The 23,976-nt window shown below is 47.5% G+C and overlaps 1 long non-coding RNA gene across 1 annotated transcript in view; it reads right to left on the minus strand.

Moving 5' to 3' along the window:
- Nucleotides 1-23,976, minus strand: part of LOC146772374 (uncharacterized) — an 80,022-nt gene that overhangs the window by 18,510 nt on the left and 37,536 nt on the right. The window contains exon 2 of the long non-coding RNA XR_014972012.1: nucleotides 5,409-5,464. This is a non-coding gene — a long non-coding RNA (uncharacterized LOC146772374). The remainder of the gene's footprint in view (nucleotides 1-5,408; nucleotides 5,465-23,976) is intronic.

The following is a 23,976-nucleotide window of genomic DNA, read 5'->3' on the forward strand; positions in this document are numbered from 1 at the left end:
GGCGTCCACAGGCGTCAGTTCCAGAGGTCTGTGCAGGAGTCGTCGGGGCAGATCAAACTCCTCTCTGTTGAAGTCAGGAGCACTGGCGTCGGCAGGCGTCGGGTGCTGCGGTGCGAAGTGCAGCGGTGCGGTGCCCTCAGGTCGCGGTGCGAGCAGCAGCTCGGTGGCGGCGTCAGATGGTGTAGTTCGTGAGACCAGAGGTCGCAGTGCGAAGTGAGGCGGTACATGTCGCTGTGCTGGCGGGTCACAGTACAAGCAGCGGCGGCATCGTTGCTGAAGCGCTGCCTGTAGGAGAGTAGGATCTGCTTCACATGGGTACCCCTACTTTTTGCTGGTGTTTCACTGTTTTTCGACTTTAGTCTGGCTGTGGCCCTGCTAATCAGGACCACAGCCTAGCTGCTTCCTCTCTAAAATGGTTTCCATGTACATTAGGTACATATCTAATTGGATTCTGGAGTGCCTTATAAGCCCCTAGTATATGGTATACTATGTACCTAGGGCATAGGTACATCAGAGGCCTACCAGGGGCTGCAGCATGTATTATGCCACCCCTGGGAAGCACTCCAAAATGACACCACAGGTCTGCTACTGCAACCTGGGTAAGGGTGCGCTTGCACCCCTTGCTGTGGTATAGGCTACCTATATCCCTACCATATACAGACACATAGAAACCTATAAGCCGCTCCTATGGCAGGCCTTGATAATCCTGAAGGCAGAGTGCTTAGTTTTATGTGAGAGGGTGCCCAGGCATGAGCTGAGCCCCTCTGCAGCATTCGTAAATACTTCCTTATGCCTGTTCTGTGATACAGCCATACCATATACTCTTAAGTGCATTATAACCTCGCGGTAAACGCTAACTTTGGAATAGCTGCATCAAAATCAAAACTTGTCGTGTTTGGTGTCAAACGCTTTGGAATACTACCCCCCCTGCCAGTTCTGGCGGCGGGGGTAGCATTCCACCCTTCTAGAGGGAGAGGCATGTTCACACTGGCTAAACCCGGTTAAATCCTTTCAGAGCCCTGGCATCACAAAATGGATGCCACTGGCACAGACACAGGTCTGGCCTCCTGCTGCTGGGGGAAACTCCGGCAAGGGAGGCCTTGACAATAGGTTTCCTGTCACAGGGAGGTGTAACCACCTCCCCACACAGGCTGATGTGTATTGGGACAGGGTGGGTGCATTCACAGAATGCTTTTGAGACACTGCCTGGGGCACACAAGGTGTCTCTGTGCATAGCCCAGTTCAAACCGGTTGCAGGGGCACTCAGCCTCTGCTCTGGCGCGAAACTGGACAAAGGGGAAGGGGTGTAACCACCCCCACCCCAGGCCCACCCATAGGTGGGGCCTTCAGTTAGTCCATCTCCTAAACTTAGTATAAGTATAGGAATCCAGTCCCTAGGACTTTAGAATACCCTGGACGAACCTCTGAACCACGACTAGAAGACGGAAGAAATCTCCCTTGGGGTCAAGGAGTGACTCCCCTGCTTGGCAGGCACCAAAGAAGCAACTGACCGGTCTGCATTGCTGAAGCTCCCGCCGGACGCCAAAGTCTCTGCATCACCAGAGGTGGATTTCCAGAATTCCCCGAGGCTACCCTGAGTCCACAGCAAAGCTGAGGCCCATGACTATCGTGGGTAACGTGGAACCGTGACCCCTGGACACCGTGAACTTTTGCTGATCCATCATCTTACTGGTCATCCTCGAAGTTGTGCTTTGGGCTCAGAGTAGCCCCAGCCTTGAGCACCTCCTGCACTGAAGATTGTTGGCCTCCACTCCACGAGTGACCCGTGGGCCACCTCCAAGTGCGACCGCTCGAGGCTCCTTCGCGATCACTAGCCCGTTGGCTAGCAGGTCCCCATGAAGGCAACTCCACTTCTACTTGTGCTTTTCTGGTTGCTCCAGACATCCTCTTCCTTACCCTCGCTGGGTGAGTCCATCAGACCTTGCTGGTCTGCACCGCAGTCCTTTCTCTGATTTCCTGAGACTTGCCGTTGCCAAGGCTTGTTGGGTCCTTTCTGGTCACCGACACCGCAGCACTCGACAGACTTCGTGGGACAGCTCGAATCCAGCTCGTGGACTTCGTCGACGCCTCCTGCACCTCGTGGCTGAAGAGTCAAGACACTCGTCAACTCACCTGAAGCACCTGACATATGTGGGCATTGGTCCATCCTGCCCTAGGTCACTGGCCAGTGACCCAGACTCTGTCCCCTCTGCTTTCAGGTTCCTTACATCCTAGATCCAGGCATGGATCTCTCCGGACACTTCTCCTCTTCACGGCAGCAGCAGTTCTTTGCAGGCTTCCATTGGAATCGACAACGTGACCCGACACCAAGACACCTATGCACCCGGCTTCCCTGGGTGAGGTAACTCCAGTACTCCGGTACTCTCGAGGGTGCTAGCCCTAGAACTGTCTAAGTCCAAAAGGGTTTGGTCCTAGTTCGATTTGAAGTGTCCCTAATCTTTAAAATTCCAACCGCGACATTCCCCATAGAAAGTAATAGGAACCCGCGGTTGTGTTTCCACACTGCATACGGCTCCCATGGGTCCCCGACGTCCCTACCTTGGGTGGTTCCTTGGGGTCCCAGCGATTCTAGAGGGGATAGGCACCTTGCCTATTTCAGTTGTGGTTCTTATACCACTATTTTAGTATATGGTTTGGTACGCCCCTAGGGCCCAAACGTGTATTTGTGCTTTTACTGATGCTTAAACATTTGTAACTGAAGTACTTCGAACTCCAGTCTCATAAAGAGACTAGAGGGGTGTGATTTATCTTAAATACATATATTTTGAATATATACCTGGTGTGGTTGTCTTTTCATTTGATCATTCAAGAGATTATAGACTGGTAAAACAAGCTGGTTCACATTCCTTCAAGACTTAGCCTGAAGGCTGCTCTCCATAGCTACCACTAGGATAGCTTTCACATAAGGTTGTCTTTAACCTATCACCATAAGTGGTTGTTTGGACTGATACAAGGTGCCCACTAGAACTAGTGGACAGCATATATCAGGCTACCTTCTCACACTGCTGTCGGCTGACGAACTGGAGTCGTTGGCACTGGCGTGGGTAGGCCAAGGCTGCGGTGTGGGATGAGAGCGGTGCGTCGTGTAACTTTACGAGCGGTGTCCTCGAACCAAGGTGCAAGCAGTGGCGTCGATTTTGGCATGGAGAGGCGTCATCGGGCATACCAAGGCGTCGACGTGAAGCGAGGCGGTGCGGAGTGCAGGGCTAACAGGGTGCGGTGCAAGCAGCGGCTCGGTTGCGGTGTCAGCAGGCATCGACGGTGAGACCAGGGTCACGGTGCGGCGGTGCCCTCTGCGGTGTCTTCAGGAAACGGAGTCGGCAGCGGCGTTGTAGACGGCGTTGGGTTGCTTTTTCTTCTGTTGCAGCACAAAACACACAGTTCTCAGTGCTGAGGGCAGAAGAACTTGAAGTCTTTACTGTTCCTGAGACTTCTTGAACAGGGGGCAAGCTCTACCTCAAGCCCTTGGAGAAACTCACAAAAGTGGATTGCAGAAAGTTCAGTCCAGTCCTTTCACTGCCCAAGACAGATGCAGCCACTGCAGGCCATTGCAGCAAAGCACACAGCAAAGTGGTAGTTCCTCCTCACAGCTTCTCCAGCTCTTCTTCTTTGCAGTCTTCTTAGTCCAAAGGAGTTCTAAAGTTCAGGGCCCCAATATTTATATCCCAAAATCCTTTGATCTCTTAGGCAGAGAATGTCTGTGCCCAGCGAGAACCAGTTCTGCCTTCTCTGGTGTGACTCCCTGGCAGGAGGTGGAGACGGCATGGTCAGAGGCATACCAGGCCCTTTGCGGTGCAAGGAAATCTCCTCCCCCTTCCCCAATTGCAGCCCAGGTCTATTCAGCCCCTTCCTTTGGGCTCCACAGTGTCCCAGTGACATTGCAAAGAATGATGAACAATGTCTTACGGCCTCATAGAGCTTATGCAGCCGCATATATTGATGATATCATCCACTTCAGCACCACGTGGGATGCTTACCTAAAACATTTACAGGACATCCTACAAGCTTTAGGGGCTGTAGGGCTGAAGGTAAACCCCACCAAGAGCTACCTGGCATCCAAGCAAGTAAAGTACTTGGGATATTTGTTAGAGGAAGGCCATATAAAACACCAATTGGAGAAGCTGTTAGTTATTCTGCAGGTACCCTTCCCGAAAACCAAAAGAGATCTCCAGGCCTTCCTTAGACTGATCGGCTATTATCGACGGTTCTTCCCCAGATTCTCACAATTTGTGTCCCCCTGACCAATCTATTGAAGAATACCAGGAAAGCTGACCAGGGTTTAAAACTTCCCTCCCAATAAGTATTAGAGCCTTTCCACGTTACAAAACAACCTCACGTCGGAACCCGTTCTTCGCAGTCCTGCCTTCTCCCGCCAGTTCATCCTGCAAAGCAAACGCATCTGGCGTAGTTCTTGGGGCGGTCCTGTCTAGGCCTGGGCAGTAAATTCCGTTCCGCTCGCGGAATTTGCGTAATTTCGCGTTCCGCGGAGAACGCGAAATTGCTCAAAAGTCTGCTTTCCGCGATTTCGCGAAATTTTTGCTTGTTCGCGTTCTCAAAATGCGTGTTCGCGAGATATTTCTCCCCGAGCACGCAAACAGCAATTGTGAACAGGAAAAAAGCATCGCGAACAAGCAATTCCGCGTGCTCGCGAAATTTCTGCGTGTTCGCGGAGATTTTTTACCGTTTCGCGGAGATTTGCGTAACGCAATTACGCAAATACCGCCCACCCCTAGTCCTGTCTCAAAGTGATGATGCAGGAGTAGAGAAATTCATCATCTTTATAAGCAGAAAACGTTGTCAACGAGACAAAAACTACATTATTGTAGAGAAAGAAGCACTGGCCATCAAGTGGGCAATAGAATCCCCTTGATATTATCTGGAGGGTTGTGAGTTGCTGCTTTAAAGCAACTGTGCACCCTTAGAGTGGATGGCCTACAACAAAGGTAACAACGATCACATAGTGTGGTGGTTCTTGGTTTTACAGCCCTTTCGGTTTAGGACATTTTATCGAAAGGTGAAGGAGCAAACCAATGCCGACTTTCTCTCCCGATAACCTGAGGACTCGTTTCTTCCAGGGAAGATATGGAGAATACCCCTCCCACACCCCACACTTACATGGGAAATCCATTGTGACGCGAACCTTAGAGAGCAGGATTTTTATTTCACTGCAGTAAACCTACCACGAGGGCACGCAAGACCTTGCATTCAATAAAGAAAGTGGGCACTTCCATTGGTAGCTAGTCACACAACGATCCTGAGGCAAAGGAAGGAGGAGAGTAGTCAAACCCTGATTCTAGGGAGGTGTTTGAAAGCATAAGCCAGCTCATAGTGACACGGGTGTACTGGTGAAGGTAAACTAGCTGTGCCTTGCGGGATATAATACTTACTGCCTCCTTTTCCTGTTTCCCTGAGGGTACTGCCGACAACCAACTCCATGGAACATCTGTGGAGAAGGAAGAAAAACAACCCCCATTGCGTTATCATTTGTTACCAGCTTGAAGGAACAACACCTATTCAGACATATACAATTATGTTGTATATCACATCAGCCTACGAAGCCATATATCCACCCATCCCTCCTACACTCACATACCATGAATCCCAACATCCTAGTGTGAGAAAACAATGTTTATAACAATGCATCTTAGCAAATGTCTTTCGCTGACATCTCACAATGGCAATCATATAAAGGAGAAGTGCATTCCAGTGTATCCGGGCAAATCACCGATTCCCACTCGCTCCTCTACTCTGGTTGGTAGAAATATTAATAAATGCCTTTTTTTCTATAGCCAACCCATGAGGAGGAGGACAGCCAGGGTCTGGGAGCACAAGAGAAGTTGGTCCTTGTGAAAGTAGCCAGTCAAGTTTCCTTCTTAATAACTGCTCCATTTGTTAATTCTAACAAAGAGTTGCCCCTTAAACTGGTCCCAGCGCCTTTAAAGATCACCAATTTACCATTTTTGGGATGGAACAGATGTGTTGCCTACCCGTACGCACCACCAAGTGTCCTGTGTCTACCCTGACACGTGCCACATTTCTCACACTCCTTCCTAATTTTCTTCTCTTAAGCCACCCCTTAAACCGGTGAGTGCCTTCTAATAACCACCTAAACCGTCCATGGGCGAACCTAAACCTAGCCCAAGCCCTGGTCTTAAGTCAATCTTGCCTAACCCACATTCACTCCCTAACCCAGAAACAATATTTGTAGTACTGATATTGAATATGGCCTGGGAGTATGGTGTGGATTTGGTTCGGGGCAGAGTAGAGCCAACTGAATTATTATGTGCCAATGGTAGTCCAAACATCATGCCTCCCAGTTAGCTCAATTAATTCTGTTGCAATAAATGTCCTATAAAATATGTCTAAAAAAGTAACGCGCAGTCTCTTTCTGCACCAGTTTAAATCTGCAGTTTGGCAACTTGTATTAAACACACTTTACTGGTGCCAGGTATAAGTGTCACCTCATTTGACTTTTAATACTTTACATCTGATTGAGCAAACAGTTTTTTATTAATAATTATGCAGGTGGTGGTGAATTAACTAATGGCAAGTACTGCAAATAGTAATTATGTCTATAAAAATACCATGGAGGGAAAACCACATTATTTCAGAGGCCCTAGAGAATCTGCAGCAGTGTGTGACTGACTATACAATCAGATGTTTGCAGGGGCAACAATTCATGTATTCTTCTTATTTCTTTAGACCGGCCTGCTCATCCTGCCAGACTTCAGCCCCAGGAGAAAGTCCAATTTCGAAAGAGATAGTGGGAGATAGGCTCTCAGCTGTACCAAGCCAAAATAGAGGCCGCTAAAGAGGCCTTCAGCTAGCTGGGTCCCTGGAAGGAAGATAGACAGCAGCTCTATCAACCTCCCAGCTGGCTAGGGAACATCACAGCCACCGCAAGCAGTCTAGGCACACCAGCTCGCTGGCTCGGCAGCTGTCAGTCACACTGCTCGCACCTGAAGATGCCCTCCCTCCACAAGATCCTTGATAGCCTAGTTAGTCTAAGGAGTGGCCAATGGAAAGTTAGTTATGCTCAGGAACAGGTTAAAAAAGCATTTGCAATGTAATAGGTCTCGCATTTGTGAGACTTTAAGCTATTGGTATTGTGAATGCCAATGCCTTTTATTGATCGGTTTTGATAATTAATACATAAATAAAGGCATTGGCATTTACAATGCCAATAGCTCAAGCTCTTATAAATTCGAGACCTATTCCATTTTCAAAGAAGCGACCGCCATTGTCCCTGGCTGTTTGGAAAGGGAAAGCGCACAGTAGGAGAAACGCATTAAAGAAAATAGTGCTTACAGACTAAATAATACATACCGTGCAACAACAGAAGTAAAATGGCAAGTCCTCATTGGAGGTTACAAATGAAGACAAAGTGGTACAGAGGAGGGAATAACAAGTCTATTAACGAATCAGAAGTCAGCATTTACAAAGGACAATGATACAAGCCAAAGAAAAATATGGGCGGAGCTTCGAGTCCATACTCGAATACAGCATGCTTAGCAGAGCAGTGCATGCGCTGCCCAGGCTCGACCTAAAAAGGATTGGACTTTTTAGATGGGTATCTTCATTAGAGAGAGGATGGTCCTGTTGCAGGCAACATGGGTGGGGAGAGGGAGTAGGAATAGACTAGTGTGTGCTTTGTTTAGGCAGTGGGTGGTTCTGTTGAAGGTGTAATGAGCGGGAAGGGGTGTAAAGGTCCACCTTCCTATTCTCAGAGGACTGAACTTGGTCCATCATAAAGAACACAGAAGTTCCATTGCCTTCTTTCTAAATGGCCTCCCTTGCCGGTCCAACCTCACTCTGGGCCTCCATACTCCTACAAACAGTCTCGGGAATATGGCCATTCCCATTCCCCCTTTTTCACTTGTTGTAACTTGAGTCTTCTTCGATTAGTAATGGCTGTGGCCCCTCCCTATGAAGTTAACACTCAGTAGTAGTAAGTATAAGATAGAAGCCGCACTACAACCAGGCCCCTGAAATCAAACCTCTCCCTCCTCCTCACCTGCTTGGGGATGGCAGTCAGTTCAACTCCCCTGTGAGTAGCCACTGATGCAGGGGCTTTCCCAGCAGACTAACTGATGGCATCCCCATCAGGCCCAAACAGTGAACATGTCACAGTAAACAAGCTTTTATATTTCAAGCAGAGCAGAAAAAATGATTCTTCCACATGAAAGAAGCAAGTGGTAAACCGAGAATAGCATAATTCAACGCTGTACACAATCATTTTACTAAATCAAGCAGCCTATGTTTTTCAAATACAAAGTTAGTTTATTACACATAATAGAGTTATATGAGTTATAGGCAAGTATGGATTATTCTATAGTACACTTGCATACAGGTGAGGAGTCAGGTGGTTTCTTCAACAAATAAATTCTCTACGTACTGTAGATCAAAAAACAACAGACACTTCCTAGTGGTAGCTTAGCGCGGAGAATCATTTTCAGCCTGCGGTGTCCCATTGGCAGGGTAGGGCGATGGTGTGGGCAACTTGAAATTAATTTTAACTGCCTTCCTGTAACAGTTTAGTGTTGCTTAAACCACTTGTGACTGGCCAAGTGTGACATCTGATGATGCTGGAAATAGATTACCGCACAACAGATCTCACAACTGAGGGTTAGGGTACAAACAATTGAAGAGTTGGGTGAATTAGTGAAAAGGTGAGAGAGAGACTAAGCATAGAGCCACTCCAAGGGCATGCACATCTGGTATGGAAAGACAAGGACTGTTCATCTACTCATAGAGTCCGAAGTTACCCACGTTAGAATGTAAAATAGGAAGGACACAACACAATTCAATAATATTCATAATAATTTACATTGATACTGTATAAAAATTGTGCAACTGTTTTCTGGAATTGTCAACTTTGGGAACAGGGTTGAATCACAAAGCAGGAGGGCTACTGAGGTGACTTGCAGAACAGAAGACATGTTGAATGATAAAAGAACAGGACAGTAATTGAGACTCCATACCTCCAAGTTATGGGCCTCACCCATGCCAGCTGAGAAACGTCCTTGCCAAGGAGGCCATGATTTCAGACACTTCCAAAAGAGATTTTCTGCCAAATCGCAAGATTTAAACTTCGACTAATTAAAGAAGGGTATGTGTTAGCTGGTTTCCCTGCAGAACTAACCAGGGCCACCCCTATAATGGTGGCGAGAATTTGGTAGACAATAGTGACCTTCCCTGCATGGGACTGGCAAGAAATGACATACATTCTTTCAAAAGGCTGAGATCCCTTAACATTTTGGCCAGAAATCGGTTCAGGGATGACTAGGGAAGATTTAGGCTCTGTTGTCGGTCAAGTTGGAGATCCCACCCTTCACTGGAGATATAGGCTGACACGAATGTACAAGGGAGCACGCTTACTGCTCCCATGTAGCAGAAGAATGGATCAAGGAGCGTTGGGTATGTCGGGGGTAAAAGATTGTGGGGATGGGGGACAGATGTAGGCAGGGAGATTTCCATGATGAACCGTGTAGTTGATTGCACAAGATGGCAATGCACATCTGTATTGTTGCACTTAATTTAAAAATCTAATAAACGATATAGAAACAGAAATATCAAAGTCCAGAGGTGGCTCCAATCACGAGCACCTCCCTCCTGTGCCTTGATATGATGCCATGTCTGGAGCCCGAGCATTTCCCTTAAGCAGCAGGTTTATGCCAAAGGCTTTCTTTCAAGTCACACAGAGGCATTCAGACCCATAAGAAGGGGCCTTTAGTGTATTTCCTTCCATTTAACAGAGAAAGAGGGAAATGATAACGGAATTACGAGACTTCCAGGACTTTGATTGAAATGTGTACAGGAGACAGCTAGGCGCAAGCTGTTCTTAAAAGCTGGCTTTCTAGCAGGCAGGCTGTTTTTATCAGCTTAGCTCGGAGTCAAAGCACAACGCAATCCGTCTGTCATGAGGTTTAAAGGGAACCTGAGAATCTTTGCCTGTGGAGGCGGCTTCCGTGAAACGGGTTTGGGATCCAAACGACCTGTGCTGAGCAGCCCCACTGTAGTGTCAGCGCAGAGGGGTCACTCCTTGTCATCGGGTCCTCTCTACTGTTGGTCTTTAAACCCCAAGTCCATTTCTCTTTATCCAGGAACAGGCGCTTGCCACCTAGCTCCGTGTGGTCAGGGCTTCCTGGTCCCAGCCAGGGGTTTTCACCATTTTACACCCTAATGGTTTTGGGACCTTTGGTTAGGAGTGGCTTCCACTGAAACAACTGGACTGCAGATATAGGGCCAGGTGTCAGAGAAGCGGCTTCTTCCTCAGCGGAGTGCTGAACAGCTGGCGTGAACCCTGACAGAGAATAGATGATCGTCTACAAGAGGTGGGCTGGCCTGATGGTTTCTCTCTAGGACCAGAGGCTGTGCTGGTGGCCACTTTTATTAAAACATGGACCAAGCTCGCCGTCCTGGCTGTACCCTTCTCAAGGTTTATGAGCACACTTTGACACACGTGCTTACGAAAGGTAGACAGGCAGGCTATAAACATTGCACGTTTTGAGTAATATACATGGCGTAGGCATACATCTGCTGTTTTGATTATTTAACTACTGTAGTCAGTCGGACCACTTTTCACTCTGTACAGTTTTTGTCAAGAGTACCTCCACTCTCAGCGCATCTTTAAAAAAAAGTCACAAAAAAGGTAAGGCAACAAGGAGAAGGGAGACTTCCCGGCGTGCCAGACAATTTGTGGAGTGACAGAGAGGTAGCCTGTTCCATGCAGTTTGTTTTATGAAAGTGATTTAGTTGACATGCCAATACCATTTCAAGTAAAAATAAAAATAAAAAAAAACAGCACCATTGTCCGACCCAAACAGCATTTGTATTTCCCAAAAGGAAAAATCGACCTCTTTCGGGTGGAATGGTAGTTTTCTCCCAGCGCCTGTGGGACATTGGCCCGCTTTTGCCATGGTGCACCAGGCGGCCACCAAACAGGCTGCAGGGGCGGCTCTAGGCTCATGGTGGCCCTGTGCAGGGAGCGTAGGTAGAGGGCCCCGGAAGAGGGGGTCCGGGCGGGGCGGAGCTCAGGAAGGTGTTTTAATAAAACGTCCAGAAAAGGCGTTAGATGACCAGTACCGGCGGCTGCTCCTACCCTTCCGAATTCGTCTCAGAACGATAACATTTAGGAGGAGGAGGAGGGCATTCTGACACACGGCGTGAGGGACTGGCACAGACGGCTGCAGGGCCATGACAGGACCTGTGTCCTCTGGATACGCGGGCAGCGATGTAGTAAATAAGGGTTCATTTTTACCCAGGCACACCAGGAAAGCTGCAAAAGAAACGAATTTCCGCAACCTCAGCACGTGACGCACTACTCATGTTTACCTACTGTTTACCAAAAACCTATCATGCTTCCCTTTCTTCCCTTTTTCACCTAAAATGTTTTTTTTTCTTTGTATTTAAAAAATTGTAAGACTCACTGAGACACACCTTTCTACCACAGTTTGGCAATGTGTGACAGCTAGATGGCACCGCACGCGTCGTAACGTTCCGAGTCCGACCACCAGAAAGAATGCAGACTGATGACACACGCCACGCCGCACGCGGGAAGCAGTTTGAGGAGGTTGAGTCTGCGCAGATCACTCTATCCCCACAGAGACAGAAACACTAATAGGCAGCGTTACTGACCCAAAAAGAAAGACAAAATGACAGACAGCACTGACACATCCAGAAAAATACAGGGAGTAAAGGAACCCTGCATTCAGAGACACACATGCCTGTTGCCCGCTTTATCCGCCTGGAAGGCAGATGTCTCACCTGCTGGAGCAGAGTTTTCTGTTTGAAAATTCGTTGGTTTTTGAAGCTCTGGCATGTCTATTTGTCATATTAATTTATTAATTACTAATAATTAATTATTTGTCTTGTGCAAGTGTGTTTATATTAATCAATCCGTTTGTCCTAATAAGAGAGAGTTACACGTGGGTACGCATACATGTGCTGTTTAATAATAACGTGCGTGTTTTCATGTTTAAATGTTGCTATGTGCTGTTTATTTTTGAGCACAAAACGCTTTTCGAATTAATGCTTTTCTATGTTGCAAGTGCTAGATAGATACATACACATAAGGGTATTAGTGGGATTAGCACTGTTTAATCACTATGCTGTGGTAACGTTGTTTTTGTTTCTTTTAATTAAGATGGTCTATTGTGGCCTATGGTGGCCTAGACAAAGATGGCCGATTTTGTAAGCCTGGCCTCGATTTGAAAGTAGAAAACCGTGATGGGAGAGAGCCCTGCTGAATATGGTCCTGAAGTCAGCTGACCACAGTCCTTGCTTGCCTTGTTAAAATTTCCGTGAGGACAGCAGCAGCCTGGGTAATCTCCAAGTGAAATGGAACGTCCTTGGCAGCCTTGGGAAACAAAGGAGCCTTAGAGAAAGACTCTGAACTATGGTCTCATTGCCGAGGAGAAGTAGAACTAACAAGATACATTTATGTTTCTTGGTTCCTGTTCCGTAGTCTTTATTTTGTGATTTTTTCCTGAGCGGAGATTTTCAAATGTAGCGATGTTACATCCTTTCCTTCTCGCTCTGCTCAGCGGTCCAGCGGACATTACAACTTTTCTATGTATCTTTCTTTTGTTCAATTTATTATAAGAATTGTTAGCCTAGAGAGGGTTTTTGCCACTTGCCATTTGCCTTTGCCGCGTACCGAATCTGCGTTGCTGAGGATTGATGCTGAAAGGACTTCGTCTTGAGAGACTTTTACCGAGAGACTGGTCCTGACCCGTTCTGACATTTAGCTAGAATAGGTAACTATGAGAAAAATGATTTATTCTGATTGATTTTCATTTTGACTAATTTTAGATAAAGCAATATAATTTGAACATGGTGTTGGATATTATTTCTTGTCAATTATTGAGTATTATGTTTTGATTATTGCCGTATAGGTTGTATAGATTATGTTTATGGACAATCATAATAACCAGGTCTTATCGACCTCGATATAGATGCAGGGTGACTAGGAGTTTTCTTTCCACAGGTTTATTGCTGGTAGAGTATTTGAGCGTATGTTAGTGAAATGGGCCCTAGCGTATGATGAATGTATGTGCGTGTAACTCTGAGATTACTCTATCTGTGGTAGTGGGAATATTATACACACCCTGATCTCTATCAATTTCCTGGTAGCAGAGTAGGATGGTTATTGATGATTGTCTTGATCTGATAAGATTGCTTGTACATTAGCTTATTGATTATTGATTATTGGTTGATGTTGCTATATGTACTAATACTATATGTTGGAGTCGTAATGTTGAGTTATATGTAGTGCTTCTGGAACTTGGGAGCTGGTAGCAGTTCCGTAGTAGGGCAGAGGGAAGTATATGCTGCTCTCGGGAAAGACGGAATTGTAAGGAATAACGTGTGACAATTGAAGTTGCGCGTCACATTGTCTGGGTTCGGAATCAGTGACATTGTCGTATGTTACTATTAGATATTTCTGGTATATAAGGAGTGTGTATGATAGTGAAGGTTATCTATGAAACTCTGGTCTTAAGTCCCAGGGATCCGTAAGGATTACCGTTAAAGCTTATCGCGGGAGGAGTAATAGGTATTCTCTGAGCTTGTTTGAGAAACTGGGCAGAGGAAAGCTGTTTAGTTGATGTATGTTATAATTCTGTAGTGGGACAGATTGTTTGCTGTTCTCGGGAAGCAGGATTCTGTGTGTATGTACTATATTTTTCTTGTATGAATGAATGTGCGTAAATGTATATACATTTAATTGATTGTAAGACTCTTTGGACAAGTCCTAGAGGAAACAGTTAAGAGATGTATGAAAGTTTGTTGACTCTTGAGAAATAGATTCTCTTTTACTATTCTGTGGTTAGCGAAGCAGACAATGGAGATGTTTTTATGTTGTAACTAATAGATTTTGTAGAAATTTTGACACGAAGTCTACTGAGAAGATTTTGTAAAGGAGGGGTAGACGAGTGACAGAAGACAGGAGACAAGCGACTGCAGCGACTGTTGACGTCAGAAAGACCGCGCTCTGATTGGATAGTGGATCAGAATAGTGTTCGCGCTAGGATTGGTGCGTTGGTGTGAGCCGCGCAAGGATTGGAAGAGCTATTTAGTGACGTAGACGCTCCAGGGTTAGTGTGTTGGTGTGAGTCGCGCTGTTATTGGTTGAAAATTCGCATTGTTTATTTATAATACGGAAAGAGTAGAGAGTTTTTGGTAAACGCTAAAATGTATTACCAAGAAGAGAAAAAGAAGAAAACATTCTTTGGAAAAATTAAAAAGTGGTTTAACAAGGATAAAGATGTTAAAACGAGAGAGGGTGAGTTGTTACCTCCAACGAAAACACCTGCATCCTTCATGGCTGCGAAATATGGGTTTCATACCTGTATATGGTTGGAGAATTGGGTTAGGTATACTAAAGAAGATGGTGTTCTAGCATTTCCAGAACATGGTTCATTTAATCTGGCCGTGTTGAGAAATTTACGGGAAAAGATGTTATGTCTAGACCCGAAACCAAGACCTACACAGTTCGAGGCTTTAGTGGAATGGGAAGAGGAAGTACATGAGCGAGAAAAACAGAGATCTGGAGGGTACTACAGGTACATGTTTGGGAGGAGACATGATCGTGAGACTCATAATGATCGAATGAAAAGGTGGCGAGATGTTAGTATGTCAGAGGGATTATATCCGATGAGAACAGTTGAAAGAGGAGCAGAAAGGGTTCCTGAGTCAGAAATGAGAAAATATGGAGTTAATGAGTATGAGGATGAGGTCTTGAATGACATGATTTACAAGAGACCACCTCCATATAGACCAGAACCGGATAAGAGTACACCAGTTGTTTCTCCGATAAGAGATACAGTTTGTGTCAATGAGACAGAAAATGAGACACCTGAGTTAGGAAGTGGTCACTACCTTGATGAGAATGCCAGACAATTAGCCAGAACTACAACAGAGCTGACTGAAAAGATTAGAGAGTTAACGAAGAATCTGGAAGCTGTTACGGTGCCTGTAACTATAGGTCCGGTTATGCCTGTGTTTGACAAACAGAGGACAGGTGAAAATGGACTGGTGATTCCATATGTTGGAAATAATTTGACAAATTCAGTTGGTCCTTCAGGAGATTCAGGCAAAAGAGCAGAAAGAACTGACCTGAGACAATCAAGACATGATATATGTAGTGAAATACTGGATGCTAGTGAAGCTAGTTGTTCAGGGATGCCAATTTTAGAACCGCAGAAGAGAGTGGTTCCAGTGAAAAAAACTGCTGAAATAACAGTTGAAGATTTGAATGATTGGATGAAAGTTCTACAGAAAAAGGATAAAGATTCACAAGTAATTGACGTGGCTAGGTTACGTGTAGAACTAGAAGAGCTTGTTACAGGAACAGTTCCAACAGAAATTCTGAAGAGTCATCATGATGGTGAGTTAATGTTTATGTGCAAGAACATTACCTGGAGAGCAAGAAATACACATGACAGGCTAAGAGTAATAGCGAATGAGCAGGGAATTGACATTGATAAAGTGAAAGCTTTACAAAAAACCTACAGGATGGATTTTACAGAGAAGGATATTGAAAATTTGAATGCTACTGGTAGAACAGGACAGATTAAGGAAATGGTAGCATTATTGCGAAGATGGGGTGATGTAGAAAAGTGGAAGGATAGGTGGTATAAGAAAAGAGAGGAAGCTGAAGATAGAACAACTTATTCAGCATTTCCAGTGAGAGAAAAAGAAAAACCGGTGGATAATTATCCTATGAGAGAAATACCAGGAGGAGGATATGTACATGTTCCTTGGACCAGACAGGATATTTTATCATTTACGAATGATTTCCCTCGATTGAGGGAAAAGCCCGTCGAGTGGTATAGGCAGGTAGATAGGTTTGTGAAATTGTCAAAAGTGCTGTGGGTTGACCTGAATAGTCTGTTTGATATAATTGTTCCAGCAGACTTGTGGACTGAGTGTAAAATAGTTGTGAGTTGGCCTACTGAGGAATATCCAAGAGACCCAAGAACAGGGGCACCAGATCCAGAGGTAATGAGAAAGTATGATCAGGTGATGGTATACCTGAAGAGTAAAGTTCCTGCAAAAGAGACAGACTGGGTAAAAATAGATCGGACACAACAGGAAGCGAAAGAATCAGTTCATGCTTTTTACGAGAGGCTGATACTGGCATTTAAACAATTCAGTGGAGATGAACACCTGGGTGACAAAGATTTGAGTCATTTTGTATACAGATTTGTATATGGCCTTAGACCTGAAATTGGTGAGAGAATTCGTGAGCATACAGTGGATTGGCAGAGTAAGAAAGTAGATGAGATTCTGAGACATGCAAAATACTTTAGTGATGAAATTGAAGCGAAACAAAGAAAGCTGAAAGAGAAAGCAATGTGGGCACAGGTGAAAGTTGCGGAAAGACAGGAAGCACAGTTAGTGGAACAGGCGAATAATCCAGGAAACAATGCAGGGAATAGACCTAGATATGCAGGGAAAGGAAAAGGAAGTCTTGAGGAAGCGAAAAAAAAGTTTCCTTGTCACAACTGTGGCCAATTGGGGCATTGGAGATCAGAATGTCCTAATCCACCATTAGTGAGTAATGAGAATAAATCCTTAAATCAACAGGTGCAGAATGAAGGAAATAATCAACAGCAGCAACAACAGAAAGTTGTGAGACAGCAGAGCCAAGAGCCAAAACCGCCCTTGCCGCAGAATAAAGGGTTACAAAAGTATAATCAGGATTCAGGATTCTACAATGATGAACAGGTAAACAAACCAAGACGTTTAAACAAGGTACAACAGTACTTGTTAAAGAGTGAAGGGAGTGAATCTGAGGGTGATTATTGACGGTGCCGAGGAGAGGAAGAAGAGTGCATACTTGGTGCAACTCTAGAAATAGACCAGGCAGGACCATTTGTGGATGGGAAAATAAATGAGGAAAGTGTTACTTTCTTGGTAGACACAGGTGCGACAAGATCAACTGTCAGGTCAACAGATGTTAGAAATCTTCCTCTCTCGGATGAAGCAATCCAAGTAGTTGGTGTAGCCAATAAGCAAATCAGAACACGTCTTACTGAACCAGTAAGAGTACAGATAGGGAAATTTTCAGACATGCACAGATTCATTGTCTGTGACACGAGTCCAGTGAACCTGTTAGGTAGGGACTTGTTGTGCAAGATGAACTGCACAATTTTTTGTACACCGGATGGAATAGCCTTTGAGACACCAGATGAAGATGTTTTGTACCGAATGACTCTAGAGAATAGAGAAAGTGAGTTAATTGGTGCATTTGCTGTGTTTAATCCGGAGGATTTGCCTCGAGAGCTGAGAGACACAGTGAAAAGGACAGTTTGGGATTTTACTGGAGAGGATGTGGGATTGATGAATAATGTAGATCCAGTGAAAATTGCAGTGAAAGAGGGAATTACATATCCTAACATTCCTCAATACAAAATGACACCAGAAATAATTGAAGGGATAACTCCTATAATTGAGAAAATGATTCAGCAGGGAGTCCTGAGAGAACTACTGAGTAGTCCGTGTAATTCACCGATAATGGGACTAAAAAAGCCTAATGGGAAATTTAGGATCGTACAGGATTTGAGAAAAGTTAATCAAATCGTGGTGGCATGTTGTCCTATCGTGCCAAATTCATCAGTGATCCTGTATCAAATTCCACATGATGCTGAGTGGTATACAGTAATTGATTTGTGTCATGCGTTCTTTTCAATTCCATTGCATCATGATAGCCAGCCGATTTTTGCATTTAGGTTTGGCCAGCGTATTTTAGCATGGTGTCGTATCCCACAGGGGTATACAGAGAGTCCTTCGATATTCAATCAGTTATTGAAGAAATCGTTGGAGAGTTTAATCATGCCTGAGAGCTCAGTACTAGTGCAGTATATTGATGACCTACTTGTGGCATCAAAGACACGTGAAGCTTGTGAAGTAGATACCATAGCTTTACTGAATCATCTGGCAGATGGAGGGTTAAAGGTATCTCCAGCCAAATTGCAATTTTGCAAGAAAGAGGTACATTATCTTGGACACAATATTGAAAAGGGTCTGAGAAAAGTGACGGATGACAGGATCAGAATAATCAGAGAAATGAAAGCCCCAAAAACTCAGAGAGAAGTGAGAATGTTCCTGGGTATGGTGGGTTATTGTCGTCAGTGGATAATTAATTTTTCTTTAATAGCAAAGCCACTGATTAAACTGACAAAAAGTGAGATGACAGACCCATTGGATCTAGATGTAGAACAAATGGCAGCATTTGAAGAGCTCAAAAGTAAAATGTGTGAGGCTCCAGCTTTGGGTATGCCTGACTACGAAAAGGAGTTTGAGTTGTACTGCAGTGAGAGAAATGGATGTGCACTTTCAGTGTTAATTCAGAAGCATGGATTACTGAGAAGGCCTATTGCGTACTTCTCATCGACACTTGACCCCGTAGCTGTGGGTTTACCAGGTTGTCTGAAATCCGTGGCTGCAACATGCAGAAGTCTGGAACAAAGTGAGGGAATCATAATGGGATATCCTGTAAGGGTATTCGTACCTCACAATGTGGCAATTCTTTTGACAAGAAGCAGAACCCAGTACATGTCACATAGTCGGTTGACTAAATATGAAAAAGTGATTCTGGGAGCATCAAATGTAACTCTTGAAAGATGTGTGAATGTGAATCCAGCGACACTCTTGCCGGATATTGAAAACGTGGGTGTGAAGATGGAAGATGATCATGATTGTTTGGATGTGCTTGAGTATTGTACAAAACCGAGACCAGACATAAGGGATCTTCCCTTACATGAGAGTGATCATGTGTTGTTTGTGGATGGATCATGTCTGAGAAATGATAATGGTGTGTTGTGTGCAGCATATGCGGTGTGCAAAGTTTCAGAGGTCATGGAAGCATCACCATTGAAAGGAGTGAAATCTGCGCAAGTTGCTGAATTGATAGCATTGACAAAAGCTTGCGAAATTGGGAAAGATTTGAGGACAACTGTGATGACTGATAGTCAGTATGGATTTGGAGTTGTGCATGATTTTGGCCAGCTTTGGCTACAAAGAGGTTTCTTGACATCGAGTGGAACTCCGATAAAGAATGCTGAAATGTTCCTGGCGACGGATCTGGCGGTGCATCTTTGTGACCACCCTACACGCGGGACACGTCCGGGCGCATCCTCGGTGCCTGCCTGGCGCCATGGGAGGGAAAGGCCACCGTGGTGGGGCGCAGGCCAAACTGGACAAATTTGCATTCCTACCGGATCGGAAGCAGTTCCCCCCCTCCGACAAACCTGTGGAATTTACCCTGGCGGACGTCATGGCCACATTGACGCAGATGCAGGCTTCCATTGGTACGATCTCCACGGATGTGGCGCTACTCCGAGCAGATGTCGCCAAAATCAACTCAAGACTTAAAGAGGTCGAGGCCACCGCGACGACCCTCACGCAGGACTCGGCGGACCACCACAAGCGCATACAGACCCTGGAACTGACGCAAAAGCAATTGCTGGCCAAACTGGAGGACCAGGAAGGACGGTCCCGACGCAACAACGTGCGGGTCGTTGGTGTGCCGGAGAGTGAACGCGGCCCGGCATTAGACCTCTTCGTGGAAAAACTGATTACTGACCAACTCCAGCCTCGTGGGCTCTCCAAGTTCTTCTCGGTGGAACGGGCCCACCGGGTGCCGGGCGGGAGGCCTCGGCCGGGGGCCCCCCCGCGCCCGATTCTGGCCCGCATTTTCAACTTCCGTGACCGCGATGCAATCCTCCAGGCGGCGCGTGCGGCCCCCCCACTGCGGGTGGGAAACAGTACGGTCACCCTATATCCGGACTATACAGCGACGGTGGTGCGACAGCGGAGAGACTTTATGGCGGTCAAGGCGGACCTCCGCTCTCGAGAGCTTAAATACTCGATGTTATTTCCTGCAAAGCTCCGAGTGGAGGCGGAGGGGCGCACTTGGTTCTTTACATCGCCAGCGGAGGCCTCGGAGTGGCTGGAAGGATGGCGTCCTGCTAAATCGAGGGGCAGGGGGGAGCATACCCCTGGCGGCCTCTCAGCCTCTTCCGGGGACTTGGGTGTCGAGGAGTCGGGGGCAGGAGATGGAACGCCGTGAAACATGAAGGTATGGAGACGATCGGACTTGCTGTCACCCGGCGATCTGCGGCCTTGATGCTCCAGACGGCCCAAGGGGGCCTTAACTTTGCAGGAGGCTACGAACTCGGGGCCCCCGGCTAGTATCGGACATTTGACTGCTTGAAGGGACAAGCCTCTGGTGTGGGGATCGGCAGCTGAACAGTGAGCGGTTTTCCCCCCACACGCACGTAACCAGTTTATGGGAACTAAGCACTCTGCTGAGTTGGGGTGGCGGGTAGTTTTAAATCCGCATGGCAGGGAGGCAGGGAGGGGGGAGGAGGGCAGGGGATTTTGCTGTTATGTTGAATTGTGTTTTAGTTCAGGTTCACCTACCACTCACGGGCACTTCAGGCTGACTAGGCGAGCACAGGGGCACAGGGGTGGCATACTACAGTGGACTATCTCTATATCCCACCCTGTAGATGGCATCACATAGCTCTCCCCACGTAACCATTGACACAATGCCCGACGTCCCTACTCAGCAGCGACGTCCCTCATTTGCGGTCCTATTCTGGAACGTCAATGGTTTAGGGGACAAGATTAAACGTGGGCTGGTGCTACAATACCTCAAGCGTAAGGGGCCCGCGGTGGCACTCTTACAAGAAACGCACCTGGTGGGTTCTGCCACCAAGGCCCTGGATAGGCTTGGATTCAAGATGGCGACACACTCGGAGTTCACGACAGGTTCCAGAGGGGTAGGCATACTGATTAACAAACGTTTCCCCCTAATCCTTCTAGACTCCCGTAGGGACGAATATGGCCGCTTTGCAGCACTCACATGCCAATGGGAGGGGAAGGTATACAACCTAGTAACCGTCTACATCCCCCCTACACTGCACCAGGTCTCCTTTAGGGCACTGGGTGAATTCCTGTTGGCACTCCCGCATGGGGAACTTATCATAGGTGGGGACTTCAACGCAACCATGGATCATACACTTGACAGGTCGTCACACAGGGCACACGGGGGGGACACCTCCATTCTTACCGAATTCGCCGCCGCGCTAGGCCTGGTAGACACTTGGAGAGAATATAGGCCCAATGAGAGACAATACACCTTTCTTTCTGGCGCACACCGCACCCTTTCGCGCATTGACTACATCTTCACTTTGCCTGCCGGGTTCACTGGGGTGACCGAGGTGTCGCACCTCCCCAGGGGCATCTCGGATCACTCGCCTGTGGTGGTAACGTTTGCGACCAACGACCCGTGTAAACGCACTATGTTTCCGGTCCATCCCGGGTACCTCAAAATCCCTAAAATCAATAAGGCCCTCAAAACCGCGACCAAGCACTATTTCGCCGAAAATGCTGACTCCGTCAGAAGCTCGGCAACCCTCTGGGAAGCCTTCAAAACTGTCCTCCGTGGGCAGGCCATCTCCGTCATCTCTGATCACAAGAACACCCAGCGGCAGGCGGTGCTAGAGCTGGAGCGTTCGGTAACCGAGGCCGAAACGTCCCATACACAACTAGGGGATGAGGATTCGGCGCATACACTCCGCATGGCGCAGCAGGAGTATAGGTCCCATCTATGGGAGGCAGCGCGTGCTCGGCAGGTGGCAACCCAACACACAGTCTATGAACTTGGGGACAAGGCGGGAAAACTGCTTGCATGGCTTGAGAGGGGGGACCGAGCGTCGCGATGGGTGGCTCGGATCCGGCTCAACGAGGGGGAATTTACTTCAGACCCTCAGCGTATAGCGGAGGCATTCGCGGCCCACTACCAATCCGTTTATACGCCTGAAGCCTCCTCTACCATGGCAGAAAACGAGTTATTCCTTCGGGACATCGTGATGCCGCGATTGACTTCCTCTGAAACAGAGGCCCTCGAGGCGGACCTGACAGACGACGAGATAACGCTGGCAATCTTGTCCCTTCGCACAGGGAAGGCGCTGGGGCCCAACGGGCTCCCGATCGAGTTCTATAAGCACAACTCCTCCCTAGTAGTCCCGCACCTGCGAGCCATGTTTAGGGATTGTCTATCTAAGGGGACCCTCCCCCTGGATCAGAGGATGGCTACAATAGTGGCGATCCCGAAACCCAACAAACCGGCGCACGAGTGCTCCTCTTATCGCCCGATTTCGCTGCTCAACGCCGAGGCTAAGATCCTGGCAAAGTTACTGGCAACACGACTGCAGCCCTACCTCTCCACCCTAATCCACCCTGACCAGTCAGGCTTTATGCCGCACCGGAACACCGCTCTAAACTTACGGCGTCTGCATAGCATTCTTGCTTGCCGCTCCACGATAGAGAAGGATGCGGCCATACTCTCGTTGGATGCTCGGATGGCGTTTGACAGGGTGGAGTGGCCTTTCCTGTTCGCCGTTCTCCGCCACATGGGGCTTGGCCCCAAGATCTACGCGTGGATTCAGCTTCTGTACACCCAGCCGCTTGCGCAGGTGGTGGTAAACGGCCGTGTCTCTGACCCCTTCCCTCTGGGGCGGGGGACAAGGCAGGGGTGCCCCCTTTCCCCTCTCCTCTTTGCCATGGCTCTCGAGCCCTTGGCGGCATGGGTGCGCCAGGATCCGGTGATCCGTGGCCTCAAATGGAGGCCAGACTGGGAGGATCGGATCTCCCTTTATGCAGACGATGTACTACTCTATCTGGCCTCGCCTGCGCGCTCTATCGCCTGTCTCCTCGACATATGTGAGTCATACGGGCGACGGTCGGGCTACGAAATCAACTGGGAGAAATCCATCTTATATATGCTCCGAGGCCCCCCGCCTCGGCCCCCGAGGGGATGCAATATTCTCGTGGCCCGGGAAGGATTCAAATATCTAGGGATATATGTTACTACAGAACGGGATAAATTTGTGGCTGAAAACCTAATGAAGCCCCTCCAACGGCTTCGTACTGATGTCAAGCACTGGCGAGCGCTGCCCCTGACCTTGCTTGGAAGGGCCTCGCTCTTTAAGATGCTCGCTCTCCCTAGATTCCTCTATGCGCTACAGAATACCCCCTTCCCGGTGGCGCCCTCTTATTTCACGGCTGTGAATGCGGAGATCACCCGTCTCCTTTGGGAGGACAGGGCACCTCGGATTGCGCTCCATAAGCTCACCAGTGGCTGGTACGACGGGGGAATAGCCCTCCCAGATATTAAAACCTACTACTGGGCCTCGCACCTCATGATCATAAATCAGTGGCTCCATGTACCAAGCGACGACCCTGCCTACCGTATGGATAGGCAACTGCTGGCTCCGGGGGGGGTGCTGGGAGCCCTCTATAACCCTAGAAGAGGTCGTGTCCAGGCAGGGCCCGCAGCACACACCCTACAGATATGGTTTGCGGCACAGCGTGCGATGGGTTGGGCAGGTAGGATCACCCAGGCAACGCCACTATGGGACGCTAAACTGCTTGGGCTGCTGCGTACCACCAAGGGATTCCATCAGTGGGATCTAATTGGCATTTCGAGGGTAGGGGACCTTTGGCGACGGGAAAAGGTGATCACCTTTTCCCAACTCCAGGCAGAATACGATCTGGCCAACACCGAACATTTCCGCTATCTGCAAATTCACCATGCACTTCGGACGGCGATTCCACTCGGGACTTGACTCCCTGAGTCATCGCCCTTGGAGGACCGGCTCCTCACTGAACATCTGATTCAAAAAGCGACGTCCCTAACATACCGGAAAATAATCAATAATCGCCCTGACCCCTTTTTGGTCCTTAAGGGGAAATGGGAGGCAGAACTTGGAGACTTTGACGATACTGACTGGCAGGCCGCGCTATCATCCCCCAGGGAGGTGGGCATATCGTCCAAATTAAGGCTAGTCCAGCTCAAAATTCTGCACCGCACATACTATACCCGTACACTTCTATTCAAATTACAGCGGACGGAATCCCCACTATGCCTCAGGAACTGCG

The sequence above is a fragment of the Triturus cristatus genome, chromosome 12, assembly GCF_964204655.1.
Source record: "Triturus cristatus chromosome 12, aTriCri1.1, whole genome shotgun sequence".
Lineage (NCBI taxonomy): Eukaryota > Metazoa > Chordata > Amphibia > Caudata > Salamandridae > Triturus > Triturus cristatus.